This window comes from Plodia interpunctella, chromosome 11, assembly GCF_027563975.2.
Source record: "Plodia interpunctella isolate USDA-ARS_2022_Savannah chromosome 11, ilPloInte3.2, whole genome shotgun sequence".
Taxonomy (NCBI): Eukaryota; Metazoa; Arthropoda; class Insecta; order Lepidoptera; family Pyralidae; genus Plodia; species Plodia interpunctella.
Genome location: NC_071304.1, coordinates 5140583 through 5153306, shown reverse-complemented (window position 1 = coordinate 5153306; position 12724 = coordinate 5140583). Strand labels below are relative to the sequence as shown.

General features: G+C 33.7%; 1 protein-coding gene across 1 annotated transcript in view; it reads left to right on the top strand.

Annotated features, from left to right (window-relative positions):
- LOC128673602 (uncharacterized protein) overlaps window positions 1-12724 on the top strand; it is a 99463-nt gene that overhangs the window by 14606 nt on the left and 72133 nt on the right. The gene's annotated exons all lie outside the window — the stretch shown is intronic.

Below are 12724 nucleotides of genomic sequence, written 5' to 3'. Positions count from 1 at the left end.
CTCATCTATCTATCTCTTCATACATGCTCTCATACAGATTTTGGGTGCTCCTTATATCTCTCTTACGAAGGAGATCTACAATATGGCCAATAATAAAATTCTGTAAAAATAAATAAACGAATACGAACCTCCAATTAAAATCCTTAATACTAATATAAAAGAATAACCTTGAAGAGAAAAATAAATATGCTCTTTTGATAACATAGAATCAATGAAAGGTAATGTTATTTTTTTGAAAAATTTTAACTCCATTTTTTGCTAAAGGTATTCAGCCAATCCACGGACAGCGAGCAGTGAAACTATATTCATTCAGGCTGCCCTCATTATCATGATATTAAAGCTGAAAATAAAATGTGGATATCGGAGTATGCTTCAGATGGAAATTACCATGGAAACTCAAAGGGCGCTGGAAATATTTCCATTTCAATATTTAATTTATTCTACACTTTTTCAGAGTTCGCAATTTTATTTCGACGTACATTTATAACGACACGTTTTTACAGTTACGTATACGTAATAAATATTAACGTAGCAAAAATAATTTGAAATGAAATTTTGAATATCATCAATGTTTTTATATGACTGACCGATACGAACGGATTTCAGTATAAAATAACTTTTTTAGTGTTCATTGTTGTGCGTGTGTAAAACGTGGTTGTTAACCACGTAATGATACAATTACAAAAAAGTACCTACCTGTATATATATTCCTGTTCTAAGCCTTTACTCATTATCCAGTGTCGATTGTCCTTGTATTATGTGTATTTCTCGTACATATCCAAATTACATTAATATAAATACACTTAGGAACATAATCAAATAATATCAAAGGGGCAAACAGAAACAGAAAGCAAGTGACTTGGGCACGCGTCAGGCCAAAACTGGTCTGTTTCAATACGTCAAGTTTCAGTTCAAAGAATCGTAAAGGTCCAAAGAATTGTATTGGCGACTTATCCATCTTTATAAAGTAGGAGGAGTTAGTACAAATGATTAAATAAATAAAAAAATGTATTCACCACGCGACCGCACAGACTAGTTGTGCATACTAGGTCCAAGAGGAAAATGAGGAAAATGTGATTATTTTCAGTCGTTAAAATAACACTCGATAAGGAGAATAGTCTTTAAAAGATACAATATGTTTCTTTTTTTAATCGCAGCATTTGACCACGCATGTGTGGTCAGCACCTTGTGGTCTCGGACAGTTTGCAAAAGGTCTCGTGAATCAAGTAGAAACGCCCGCCCGTGTTGCAGAATTAATCAGTGAACGTCGCCCGCCCTCTCCTTTCTATTCGGTCTTTGTTTTTTCTTGATCCTGCTTTCGATTAATGCCCTGTCCGTACTTCGTGTTTTGTGTTTTATTGCAGTATATAAATAGAGAAAGGGTTTTTTTTAAAACATGATACTTATCTAAAAAGAAATTATTTTGAAAACTTACCAAATTGATATATGTTGTGAGTAGAAAATGCGATACTTGCATGATATACTATCGAAAAAGCTTAGCTCATAGCTTCAAATTAAAAAATATAAAAGAAAAATTTAATGTACTAAATTCATGGAGTCATATTTATATTTAACTTTTATTTAACGCATCATTTATTCTTGAAAGAAAATTAAGTAACGGCCATTTCCTGACCTATCAAATAAGCTCTAAGGTTTTGTCTCTGTCACGCTTATATCTTATTATGTATAGATATTCTAGACACACTACACAAATTAAACATCGTTCGAAAACAAGTTCAACAGATCGTTAGACATTTCAAATTCAAATGATATGTGGCTACAAAACTCAAGATAAGTGAACGACAAAGATTTCCCACAATTTGTGAGTACCCTTTCGTAATTTGGAGATAGTAATCGAGGAGATGCGAGTTCCCGTGATTTACTACACTTGTCTCTAACGAGGGGAACTTTTTGCGTCTGCGCGGGAATAAATTAGCTCCACTGTGTCGTCTGTGTGTTTTGCTGATCGTCCCGTGAATTAACTTGTTTATTATGTAAATCCAGTAAACAACGGGTTCCAGTATTTTCTTAGGGATAATGTTCAGTTAAACTTCACGGTCTGCGCATTTTTTGTTGTGATAAACTGACCGAAAGTTACGTGCGAAATTTATATTAGTTTTCATGAAGTTTCTGTATATAAAGTAAATATAACCTTACCTACAGAAACCTTATATACAGAAACTTCATGCGTAGCTTCACGCTAGTCAAAACGTGAATTATATTAGTATCTACAACACGGATATTAGTGTATTTTTCTTCATAAATAGTTGTCAGGCTACAACTCAATAAACAACATTAGTATGTAAAGATTTATGAGTTATGTGTTGATGTGTTAACTTTAACTTAGTAAATAAATAATTGGAAATAGAATTTAGTAAATTGACTTTAATAATACGTTACTAAACATCAAGTGGTGTTGCATGATGCAGATGTTAAGTAAATTATATTTTTTCTTAGGTTCTCCAATTGTATCATATCATATCATTACGTATTTTAAAAAATATTACATCATTCTTGACTAATTAATTTCCCGGAGTTATATAAAAAACTAAAAAGAGTTATAAGAATACAGTTCCCCTAATACGTATCTCTTATATTATTTAGAGCAATTAAAGGACAAACCCCGAAATAAATCGAAAGGAGAGCTCTTCAAATGGAATATCGTTAATTGTAACAAAACCTCGGACGTTTAACTTCCAACTATCGAGCTGTGGAAGTCACTTTAAAGTTGAAGGATTATTCCGTACTCCTCTCCAAATTGTACTTCTTATTTACTCAATCTTTATACCAAACTATATGGGTAGGTAGAAGTACTTTATTTGTTATTCTTCACATGCTCACGTTCCATTCCAATCAAAGTAGCATAATTATGATAGGTATTATGATTTTAGTTGATAAAAAAATCATAGTAATTATTCGCCAACCAAGTAGGTGCCTATTAAAATGACCTTAAAAATTGTGAAATTATTCAAATATTTATAAAAAGTAAAACGCCTTATTTCACTCCACAGAAGTTATGAAGAATGAGAGATAATCATCGAAGCATACCTTCACTATTAATCTAAACGCACCTTTTAGCAACTAAAAAGTCCGCTTCGAGCAGCTAAAAGTTGCGCTTCGATGAATAGTAAAGGTGTGCATAATTAGGTGCGCTTCAAGGAATACCTCAAGAATGAACACAGAATAACCAGTTTGAAGCATTCGCAGTCCAGAATCAAATCGAGAGTGAATTTGCGATGTCGATAGAGGAGTTGGTAACTTTAGCTGGAAGTAGTTCACATTGTTACGCTTCAATCGAACTAGACATTTAATTGAAAGGCTGAATTCTATTGTGTAATTAACCAATCTAGATAGTGCTGCTGCTGCATATTATATATATAGGTACATAGCAGCAGCGTTATCTAACTATATAATATTCTTCGTAGATCCAGAAGGATCTAAAAAGAATCTCAGACGGTAGAAGGTATATCTGCACCTACGATTGATATTTCACCTGATTTCTCACATCCCGCATTTTGCTATGAGAATTTTCCTTCACGATAGGATTGGGATGGAATTTGTAAAATATTTCCTATATGTTTCGTAATAGCATATTTTCTTTAACTTTAAAATATATCCGTTGTGTAACTGAAATGATAATACTTCTACTACTAGTTACTCGATTTTTTCTAACTACTTCATTAACGTCAAATTTATTTTCAGCTATTAGTAGCCGTAATCATATTATAATAATATAATAAATGCGAAAGTCTGTCTTTCTATCTGGAAAAGCATAATGCTTTTCCAGTTTTTGATAAAATATGAAATAGATATACCTTGTTGAAGACCCGAATTCAAACGTAGACTAGGTACACTTTTTTGATGTCTAGGTACATCCGAAAACCAGAATGGGTAAGGGTTTGTAAAATACATCCGGAATATACCTTACATGCCATGGACATAGCTTTGGGCTAGCTACTGGCTAGGTATTTTTGGAATAGACAACTCCATAAAATCGATCCTATGTATCGGAGACCATACCTATACAAAATAAGATAAGATAGGTAAATAAGAGAATTATCTTCGTGTCAGGTGTTTAAATTGGAATAAACTGGACTAGACAGAAATCTGGGTAAATTAAATCCGCCCAAAGTTTTCTCCGGTGTGCGGAGCAACTTTCTTGTTTTACTTGGATCTGTAGCTAACTTAATTATTCCCCAGGTCTACGGTACCTACTGATCCTTCCACCTTTATCTAAGTCCGATATTTTTAATGGTACAAAAACCATCTCATACAAAAGTAAGGCATCATTATATCTTAGTAAGATATAACCTTCTCATATTATACTTTCATTAAACGAATAAATCACGTCACTGTAACTCATTGAAACTAGCGCCTAGATTAATTAAATAGCAACGTTGTTGTTCTAAAAATTAAGTGCTTCTTTTCTACAAAGCGTTGCGGTGGCATTTCTGCTAAGGGCATTTACAAAGTGATGCATTTATGAAGAATATATATAATTTCGCTTTGCCTGTGTCTTGCAATACTAAATCATTATATTAATGTTATAAATGCGCGAGTTTGTGTTTCTCTTTGTTCCCTCGTCACACTTTATCTACCTAAACTCTTGTCATATAACCGCATAGGTGCATAGTTTGAAGTATTTTTATAGGTGGTATTTGTAGGTTGATCCAGAGCTAATTATAATTAGGGCCTGTTTCACTACTTTATTATGTACCTACCTAGTTATGCAAAATTTAAACAAATACCACGAAATATTTTTATTTATATCGAAGGTTTCTTCTTGGTTCACACATGTTCTAAATGTTTATATTCTCTAAATAGGTGTGATTAATCGTAGACATGTGGAATTTCGGTTCTCTGAGAGTTGCAAATCCCTGTGGGATATCTTCCCGGGAATCGTTGCGGCTCGTCTTGTGTTCGAGTAAGTCTACTTTGTTTGTTCGGAATGAGACTATACCCAGACACAGTTGTCTGTATCAAGCCATTGTTTAAATATGCAAAACGCTTTTCGAACTAGATGATATTGGAAAAATTCCTTGAAAATACAATACAAGTATATTATAAAATGGAATTTAGAAAGAAATTCTAATAATTTGGTTTCCTCCAAGCCATAGAACGTCAAAGCCCATGTAAAGATTCTAACAAAATGAGATAAAAGATATACCTATGGACGCGTTAGTTTAGTTGTCCACTCAGCAGTAGTGCATACACAAAAGTGCCTGTGAAGATATGGATCATTTTGGCGAATGATTGTCGATGTTATAGTAGTTTTTATCGATCACCACTTGCTTACGGCGAAGGAAAACGTCGTGAGGAAACCTGCACATTGGTTGATTTATTAACCTGTGTTTGAAATAGAGAAGGCAATGGCAAACCGCTCGACTCTCAGCCACGAGGAATACGACTATGAAGAAGAACATACTTTTTACGAGTGTCAAATAAGACAGTATACATGACTCTTCTATGCCTTTTATTTCAAATTCACTGGCATCATTTGTACTCGTAATTAGCATTCCGCTTTGTACGATTTAGTGAATAGGAACGGAAAGCCGTATACTAATGTAAAATAGCTGGATTTCAGATGTGAGTTCTGCTCGGAGTTTGTCAACTTATTAACTTTGAGGTATTCCATTTAATGCATCAATTCTAATAGCTTCCACTTCAATAGCTCTTATTCGTTTTAGAGATCCAATGTATTTTTTTCTTGTACAATCCCTTTTAGCAAATCCCCATCTATTTCATTTACATCGACTAGCAATTACTGAGTCAATGAAAATAGACTCCATTTTCATTGACTAGTCGTAATTTATTTGAAGAGTAAAAAAAATGCTGATTCGAAGAAGAAAATCACCGAACGATTAATCTAATAAATGATGGGTTTACATTCGAGTCGTTGAAATATTGGAGAAAATAGAACTTGAAAAAGGAATTGGTAGGTGCTCTAAACAGGCCAGCTTAGAGCTATACTAATGGTGCGCAAAACGGAATAGGTACCTGCCCACAATGAACTCTACGAGTATATCGGTATGAAGGGAGGCCTCGAGTTTTCCTATTACGCTTGTTGTGAAGGAAATCATTAATATTTCCTAATATATTTACATATATTCATTTGCATGTGTTATTTCTTTTTGTTCCTGTTCAATAGAGGTAGGTATGCGGTCTATACAGTAGTAAAGGAAACACAGGTAGTGAGATAATTTCATTACAAAAATACTAGTATTGAAAAATACTAGTAAGTATAAATTAGGGGTTAAAATGTAATGAAGAGTTTCTTCAGGAGCTAATCCTTGGCAAACCATTCGGTCATTTTGTTGTAGTTAAAGATATTAAGTGTAATTAAAACTGGCCTCGAGTTCTTACTAGTATAAAGCTGTAAAAGCTTTCTATGTATTTGGGGCACTTTTCGCACCACCTTGCTATCTCTATATTTTGTCTATATTGATTGATTAGTGGATAATGAATTTGTTATTATTATTACAATAAACTAATATTTGTCGAATAAAGTTTTAAATAAATGAAAAGTTGTTCAGTTGAAAATAAAAAATAGTTGGTCTGTCTCGGTTGGTCGGACAGAAAAGACAGGTATCACACATCACCTCAACCGTAAAATGGTGCAAATAAAGGTCACTATTTGGTTCGGATGTTTATCCGTATCGGATGAAGCTGTCCTGATATCCTTTTAATATGATAATCCGCATGCAAACAAGGGCTGGATTGCCCGCCAAATTATTTATGCACCCCGACTGTGCTTGATGGCTTTACTTGTACCTGCGCTCAGTGGCGTAGCTGGAACCCCAAAGGCCCTTGAGCGAACAAATTTGGGCCCTCATCAACTACTGGAAGTATTATATAATATGTATAGTTAACCTATTACGAAAATTTCAAACAACGTAGGCTTTGAAAAAATGACAAAAAATTGATTTTAGACAAGACATGAAATGTTCACCATCGAGCAAACTCACTACGAAATCTTACCTCATACCAACCAGATAATGTGTGAGAATCTAGTGAAATAAGAACAGAATCAAAGCAAATCGTTTGTATCAATGTAATCAGCTCACAAGATGAGACCACCACAGCCAGGCAGATATCTAATCAATTCGCTAATAATTGAATCTGTTGAGGCGTGCATCGCAGACGCACGCTCTGCGTAATCAAATAATGTTCTCTAATTTGATTGTGCCCAGAACCACGTCCGGTCATACCCTACTTTCTTATTACGTAAAGTTACATGTGAGATAATGAACTTTTGTATGTCTTCGAGCTAGACGGAAAAAGGGACAATACCCAGAATTGATTTCTCCCTGTCTGCTATGATAATTTACAGTTGGGGGCTGATGAACCTGCCCCGGAAAAGTATAAGTTAATAAATATTTATTAATAAGTGACTTGAGTGGGTGTCAGGTTTGTCTGTCCCCGACTGTACATCCTACACACCTCATAGTGTACTGAAATGTTGTTTTCTCTGAAATTTTGACTAAACATTACAATACTTTATTTTGATATTTGTTTTTAGAAGAAAATTAGGCGTATAATATATGTCTAAAGCGAATAAGCAAAGTTTAAAGTACTTATCATCGTAAAAATACACGAAAGCGAGATTCGGCTCAATAATGAAATGAAAAAGTTGTCGCAGTAACGGCTCGTTACAAATTTAATATTTCACGTGTCTCCTCGAATTACTCTTATATCAAATTTTATAAGTATTTTTAGCTTCTGGGTACAATCTGTATATTATAAAACTATCTATAGTCCAGTCAATGAGTTGATAAAACCATACTAGATATACATACAGCCGTTGCGTAAGAACTTAAGTCAGATTAACCACAGTCGACACACCACAGCTTCGTGGATTATATAACAGAATCACAGGACATTATGGATTCGTTGGAATATTCAGAATTGCAAAGGAAATAAGAATTGTAACATGTCATGTAACACGATATATTGCATACTTATATGTGTAAATTATTTTCCCAATGAAATACAACAATTGCCAGTTTTCACTTTTACTAAAACCCTCTCTCGGCCTCTAATTTTTGATTAATCATTCAAAGACTTATCAGCTGGTTTATTGAAACTCGAAACAATTATTTTTCTATAATATTAGAAAAATATTTCAAGTGAGACATGATAGTATTATTTTATGTAACTACTGTTACCTATTTCAAGTTATTTATATAATGTTTATATTATTTTAATGAAAATATTTTAAATACTTAATATATATTTTTAAACAAGAGCTCATCTCTTGTGGTTTCAGTACAAATCAGTGTGAAGCAATTATGGAACTGCGAGAAGCTAACAAGAGGACGTAACTTAATTTTGTTTTCAGGAGTTTTATGAGATCTTTCACAATGGCTTATTCTCGTAAATCGCGTTAGGAGTTCCGCTCTAGAACTGACTGCGGAGTGCCTCTTGGACAGTGCGGTCGTATGCTAATGAGAACGGAACAGAAAGAAACAAGATTGTCGGGTTTATAAAAATAACAGGCGAATCCACTTTCATTTTTATTCCAAGTTCCGGCGCCGCCATTGTTGTTTCATATCGCACAAAGGGAGCTCTCCGTACTTATTTTATTTCATGTGAAAATGAACTGTACTAGTACTGATGTCAAAAATGATATCTTGTGTAAGTGTTAGCATGTATAACACAATTAACCTTTCTAACATATTTTCTGTTTTACTTGTGAATTCTACTACAAGGTTGAACGGTTTAAATACATTTCTGAATAAAACCCTGCAAAAAATAATGCGGTCGTTGCGAGGGTGTTTGTAAATAATGATATCCGATTATTTACAAATTGCATTATTTATTAGTATGCTAAATTGCTAACTTTTGTTATTCCGTCCAACATTCCATGAGATGTCAGAATGCGAAAGTAAATAAAATTTGGCAATTGGGAAGGGTAACGAAAGTTACTGTGTATTTTGGGTGTTATTCCTAAAATTCGGTCGAACCTTTTAGTATTATTGCTCTTGTTTGCTAACCAGGTCGTGTATTCTTGCCCTCTGAGTATTTTGGGGAAATTGAAGTGCGTTTGAAGTGTGTGTGAGTAGGGATTCTATTTACTCACGAGGATGGATTGCTAGAGGACACACGGACAATGGTAAGATAATACGTTTACGGTGCGATACGAAACATCACATCGACATAAACGAAGATTAATTTATAGCAGACACAGACTTTGATTATACGGACGTTTAAATACGTATATGCAAGCAAACGATTGATGACATATCGATTGGTCGCGGGTAGCACTATTACAATATTTGTTATATACAGCAATCGACAATATTAACATTTCAACTACTGTATCATTCATTGCCTATTGATATCTCTGTAAAGATAATTTATTTAAAAAAAAATAGATAAAATTAGGTAAATAAAATCATTGACTTTCAACGAACTGTTTTCAGTACGACGCCATTAAAATTACATTACTTTATAGTGCCAAGTCACTGAGAGAGTGATATAGTCATAGGGCAAATTGACGAAAGAAATAAGTCGCTCACAGACAACGACCTTCAGAGAAAGTTGCCAGTTGACCAGCTTGGGTACGAGCTGGTGGTTTACAGAATTGGCCACTTTCGTGTTACTGTCTCAAAAGAAACAATATAATTATATTCCAATCAGAGTAATTGCAATAGACACAAAAAACTGCTTCTTTTTTCATTTCTTCATCATAAAGTCACTCGCGGCATGAATCAAGTCGACCAGTGAGCCAGTAGTACATTATTTATACGACAAATAATATGTCTTAATAATTACGTTAATACAAATAGATTGTGCATTGATTGGATCCTCATTTCCCGTGAAATCGAAAAATCCGTTGATTTCTATCTAAGTTACGAAATTAAACTATGTTTTAACTATTAGAAAAACATTTTTGACTTGATTATTTGTACTGCTTTGCAGAGCTTTATATGTGACAAGTTATAAAGAGTTTCTCAGGAATTATATAATAAAATTAATCCAAATAACAAATCTGAATTGTTTAAATTCTAATTACATCCGTGCGGAATAAGCACATGACAAATGATCTCAATTCATAGCGTCGCCAAAACGAAAGTACCGTGAGGTTAAACCATAATCGTGTATTACGTAATATTCCTACCTCTGTATTTATTTTCTTCTATGATTTTATAGTACAGGATAGTATATAGTAATATTAGTAGGCTAACTCTTTCTTATTTCTTTCACTACTAGAACCATGTCTTTGATAAAGGTGTTCATGCTTCGGCATCGATGTAGAAGTAACAATTCTGCATACAGTGTCCTATTGAATTTGGTCCTACTTGAGACATTGGATTTATTTCATTTAAGTATTCTCATGGAGCGAAACCCAAACTTTAGGGTTTAATTATTTAATTGAATCCCGGTTATTACCCTAGATTGCAGAAGTCTAATAGAAAAATGGATAAAGTATTTTAAATTCTCTATTAAAATATTTTTGTATTATTATGTAAACATTTACTATGAATATAATGAAGTGGGAGGCGCTTCGACCGGCGCCAGCGCAGCCTTGGTGAAAGTGGATTGAGGCTCGAGGTTTCACTAGTCCGGACTGATCTCCCGACAGCCGCTAATGCAACAGATGTCTCCTGTTGTGACCTTTGATGACTAACATGCTTTAAATTGTCTTCTGGAGGGAAGATGCACCTTGCAAGTTTATGTATCCAATAATGTTGTAGAAAGATAGACCATTTGGTAAGGCGCTGAATTATACAAAAAAATATCTTATCATAATATAATATCTGCCATATTTACGTATTTTTCACATTTGGACAAGTTTTATCTATGAACCTCATAACTATGATTATTTAAACCCCGACGACAGACGGAGAAAAGTTCTAAGTTTAACGTGTGTGTATAGGTATGTCTGTCCGTGGCATCGTAGCAGCCAAACGGCTGAACCGATTTTGATTTAGTTTATTTTAATTGAAGGAGAATTTAGTCGAGAGTGTAGCTATGATTGGAAAATGTCCGTTCAGTCGTTTGGAGATCTTCAGCTCTTTTCTAGCAAATGAGAGATGCCAGTAACTTTTAAGTCGGTAATTTCTTAAATTTTTAATGTAGTTTTATTATTAGGTTGTGGCTTTGAACTTAAAATAAATACATGCAGGATGACTTGAAATTCGGTTGACTGTAGTAACTTTAGTGGACCTGAAAATTTCCAGGAAATCATGAAATTACCAAAATTCGCATGCTGCCAATAGTTGCTAAAGTTCCACTTAAAAGCAATTTAATTAATCATGTTACATATAACGATAACGGAATATGGAAATTCTCCAGTAATTTTCCATTAACTTACCTACTTAGTGGTGGTGTGACATCATAAATTAGTAATATTTAAAAAGTAGAAACAGCATGTTTAAGTGGAACCTCCACTAAACCGCTTTCTAGTAATCTATATATACAAAAGCGAAAAAAGCGAGATACATGAAATTTTTTATTTAAATTTGTAGCTGGTAAAAAAAAGAATACATTAATTCGATTTTGAAAATTACATACAGGGTTGTAAGTTTCTATGAAACATCGTCATTTTTGAAGTGAGAGACACGAAACTTTTTAATTTAAACTTGTAGTTGGTAAAAAATAAAAATGCATTAATTAGATTTTGAAAATTATTACATCCTTATAGGTTGCAAGTTTGTATGAAGCATCGTCATTTTTGGTAGAGGTGGAAATTTATGCAAAACTTTATTATTTTTGAAGAGATGTCCATGAAATATTCGGCACGCGTTACGGGAAGTGGGAATGGGACACGTAGCGGGAAATAGGATAAAGCACGTTGCGTTAAACGACATGGGACTATTTGCAGGAAACGGGACAAGACAAGTTTCGGAACGAGACACGTAGTGGAAATCGTAGCGGAAAACAGAGAATTGAACTTTAGATACCAAAAATAGGAATTTTAATCATAGTAATGAATACATTTTATCAGTTTTAGAATACGCGATAAAAGAATTGAAATTTTACTTCGATTCATTTTAAGAACTGAAACGCGTGCGAAACCGCGGGCAAAAGCTAGCTTTATATTACTTCAAGTTAAAAAGCTCGAAGTAATTTCCACAACGAAAATGTAAGGATTCTAAATCTGTCTAGAAATGTTATCAATAAAGTGGAGAATCTTGGTCGAAAACTAGGTCTGGCCGACGTCTAGCGACTTACCGAAGCTTTGTTACTGGCGATATTAAAATTTCATAAAGCGCTGCGCTTGTCCCAGGCTTTACGGCGAGGATCTGTTGTAATATTAGGTTTAGCTTGCTTTAGGTATGGTTTTATATAATCTGTGCTTCAGATTTGCCACACGGCCGTCGGTGTAAAAAATCATTAGTAAAAACGGTCTTCATTATTGTAAATGTAAATAAGTCTTCATTATTATTTTTTCGTCAAAATGTAAAGACGCTGTTTTATTAAATCACGGTGTAAATGTGTTGTATCAAAGGCCAACCATTCTTCCTCTCCTATTTGCAACTTGTTGTGGCAGTTTTCTTTAATCGTCTACAATTATCAATTCTCTTCTTATTTATTCGTCTTTATTTCAAAATTACCAAAGTACGGTTAGGGTTATGTGGGAATTAAGTATTTTAGTCATTTAAATTTGTCATATAAATATGTTTGTATTTTTGTCATTTTCTTACCTCTTCAAACTTAATCTACTCAACTTCTTGAAACTTAACTTCTTGAAATTTCGTAAACATATAGTTGAGAAATT